The sequence below is a fragment of the Triturus cristatus genome, chromosome 5_2, assembly GCF_964204655.1.
Source record: "Triturus cristatus chromosome 5_2, aTriCri1.1, whole genome shotgun sequence".
NCBI classification, from domain to species: Eukaryota; Metazoa; Chordata; class Amphibia; order Caudata; family Salamandridae; genus Triturus; species Triturus cristatus.
The window spans coordinates 1,115,901,942-1,115,905,711 of NC_140588.1; positions in this window are offsets into that span (position 1 = coordinate 1,115,901,942).

Below are 3,770 nucleotides of genomic sequence, written 5' to 3' on the forward strand. Positions count from 1 at the left end.
TATCAAAGATCTTGCCGGACTTGTATGTCACTACGCTCAGACAGAGCAGAAAAAGAAATGAGGAAAACAAAGTCAATGGACCTTCAATTTGAAAGATGTTTAAAAAAGTCACCAAATGCTCCCAGAAGAGGAGAGGCCAGATTGTTTTAAGAATTCTGCGCTGGAGACTCAACATCACTCAACATTTCATCCGCAGGAGGCAGGCTCTCCAGCAGTTCTAGTATGAAAGCAAATGAACAGAGGTGATCATCTCTGGTTCAATCAGCAGGCGCTGAGGAAGAATTAGATTCCCGTTTTCCCGAACCTGAAGCTTGTGTGTCTGAGACCAATGCCTGTACATCCGTGGTGGAACGGATCTCAGTTTCAACAGGAGCTGAAGCATCCTGTAAAGGCTCAAGGAACGCCATTATCAACATGGGAATACGCTATGGACAACTGTGCACATGGGCCCATAAAGTTGCCAGCAGCATGTCTATGTCTGATGGCGTAGCCGATGGAAGTGTCAGACAGAGGTCCAACATGTGTTCAAATCCACAAAATAGGCACAAAAAACTGTTAGAATGTAATCAAGCCAGGCCATTCTCAAAGACATGAACCTATGTTCATTCAACTCTTGCAGTCGAGGTAAGCCCACGAGGAACACTAAACGCTTCCAAATACGGAGTGTATAAATGATGGAATCACTCGGAAAATGGTTTGAAAGGTTGTTAACAGGCCTGATCTTACGGTCTTGAATAAGTGTACTATCCCACTCGTATTGGACATGTTAAAGATATGATGCCCCATTTCTCCAAAAATTGAGGGGTAAATTAGTCTGGACCAGCACCTGTATCTCTTCTGAAGACCTTGCAACCTGGCGATCAAAGATCTTGCGGGCTGAAGTTAAGGCCACATTTTGCTGAAACAGCATGGCTTTCAGTCTGCTCAGAGAAATAAACCCTTATGTTGGAAGCATTCAGTGAAGGCCAAAGTGGTGCCGCCCTAACTGTGCTAGTCAGGGGTAAACAATACTTGATTACAACAAACAACTCTGGAGCTGACAGTCACTAGAAAAGCAATGCCGGGCGTCACACCACAGCAGCCTTGGTCATACATCATCAAATAACTTCCGTTTGAAAGTAACTAAAAAACCGGATGAATTACAGCAGCTTTGGTGCCTTGCAGGAGGCAGGACAAATTTGAGATGGACACATTACACGCCCGTGCAATGATATTTCATTACATACTAAAGACTCGCTTAAGGCCCTACCGCAGTTTGAACCACTCAAGAGAACCTCCTTGTCCTTATTCATGTACCTATAAGTATACAGTAACTCCCAGGTTTCTCGTATGTGCCCTTTGCCTAATACAACATACCTCCCTACTGGATAATATTTTGGACAGTCCTGAAATTGGAATGTCGTGATTGGCCGTCTGATATAGCCATGGATTAACCATTCTGTAGATGGTGACTCTGCTACAGTAAAAGGTAATTTCATCAATTGTTCAATGAGCAGGATGGTGTACTTTGCATCTCTGCGTGCCATAGTCAGTTATTTGTTTGTCAGGTTGTAAGTTGAGAACAGATTTATGTCTGTAATGTATCACCATGGAACGTGGCCAGAACGCAATGATTAAAGCGCCAGCTGAGAAGCATTATAGCACAAAACTGTGATTGTCCGTGTTGTAAAATAGACAAATCTTGCTCCATTATGTCAATAGCTGAGGACACAATGTTGACCAATGAATGAATATGAGATGACAGTGTGGTCATGCCGTTGTCTACCATGGCTAAAGCCTTTTTTAAGTTAAGCCTATCTATTTCACGAAGTTCTCAGCAGCTACCTGTTGGGAGACCTTACAAATCTTTTTGTAGATGTTGTATAGAAAGCGTTTACTATGTGGTTTCTTGGTACCTAATAAGAAATCCCTAAGATCCATGTTGTTTGACAAAGGGGTCAAGTGTTGTTTCCCCTGAGATAGTGTAGAGGGCTCTTGCCAATCTAGGCACAGCTTTCCAACACTATCGGAAGTCACTACCCTTGGGTCGTCTAAGCGCACATAGAGTGGGTCAGGCCTATGGATACTAAATCCTTCGGTTGTACCCTGGAATCTTGAGCTACACCTATTCGTGTCTGTAGGTCAAATCAACCAACACTTCCAATTGGGAGATGACACATTGTTTGTACCACTTGTCTCTTCACCTAGTGTGTTATTTGCAATACCTTAACAGGTGTGGATGAAGGGATGATTGGTGTTTTTAGGTCTTTTATTTTTGCAAACCCGTAACAGGTTGTCTATTGCACAGTTCTGTCCTGGAAAATCATTTGAAAAGCAATGAGGCAAGCTCTAAATAAAGCCTGAGTTCCCAGAAATTGCCACACTCTTGTCCCTCTGATAGATTTTGTCTCTATCGTGTCTCTCCAGTAGCTGAAATCCTGTATAGACAATTAGGAGAAAAGGGAGCTGAATATACCAGTTTAGTGTTTGTCAGCATAATTTTTCTCTCTGTCGCACTGTTTGTGCGATTTTGTAATAGAATGATTCTGGGTCTGATGCGTTGAACCCTGAAAAGTATTCAAACTTCTGTGCCACTGATGGTAAGTGTTAACAGGGGATGGTACAATTGCTCTATGCAACAAATTATTACCATAATAGTGATAACAAAAAACACGCTGTGATAGTCAGTGGTATATTCATACAATTCCCTGTAAGAAAATGCAGCAGACTGTTCTAAATCTGTAAGCATAATATTTACAGTTTCAATGTCCCAATCATCAGAGTGTACTGGGGTTAATGAAATCATTCAAATACATTTTAAACAAATGTGGAATCTTTAAATGTTCAGTGGGGCCATATACATCATTATCAGTAGAGGTGGGCAGAAAACCTCCGCTCCGCCAGAGGAAGGGGTAAAGCCAGCCACCCCCGCTCCCTGGCCCGGTCCCTGCTTCTGAAAGCAGCCAGGCTGGGGAGAGCCTCCCCGGGCCCCGGGAAACCCTCTTCCCCAGCACTCGGACCCTCAGCTGGCTTGCAGGACGGGGGCTCCCACACGCTGGGGCCTGCCAGACAGAGTTTGAGCCCGGGTACGGTCCCAGCTTCCGAATCCTAGCCAGGCCGGGGAGAGCCTACCCTGAGCCTCGGTGGACCCCCTTCCCCAGCGCCCGGACCCTCGACTGGCTTGAGGGACAGGAGGCTCCTGCACCCCGGGACCCACCAAATGAAGTACGAGCCCCAGGCCAGGTCCCAGATTCTGAACACTAGCCAGGCCAGGGAGAGCCTCCCTGGGCCCTGCGGACCCCCGTTTCCAGGGCCCGGACCCTTGGCTGGCTTGCAGGACAAGGGTCTCCCATATCTCGGGGCCCGCTGGACAGAGCACAAGCCCCAGGCCCAGTCACAGCTTCCAAACTCTAGCTGGGCCGGGGAGAGCCTCCCCCGGTCCCCAGTGGACCCCTTCCCCAGCACCCAGACCCTCGGCTGGCTTGCAGGACAGGGGGCTCCCACACCACAGGGCCCGCCAGACGGAGCACAAGCCCGGGCCTGGTCCCAGCTTCCGATCTCTAGCCAGGCCAGGGAGAGCCTCCCCGGACCCTCGGCTGCCTTGTAGGAAGCAGGGCTCCCGTACCCTGGGACCCTGGCACAGAACACAAGCCCCGGGCCTAGTCCCAGCTTCTGAACCCTAGCCAGGCCGGGGAGACCCCCGTCCCCAGCACATCTGGCTTGCATGCTGGGGGCTCCCACACCCTGGGACAGAGCACAAGCCCTGGCCCCGGTCACAGCTTCTGAACCCT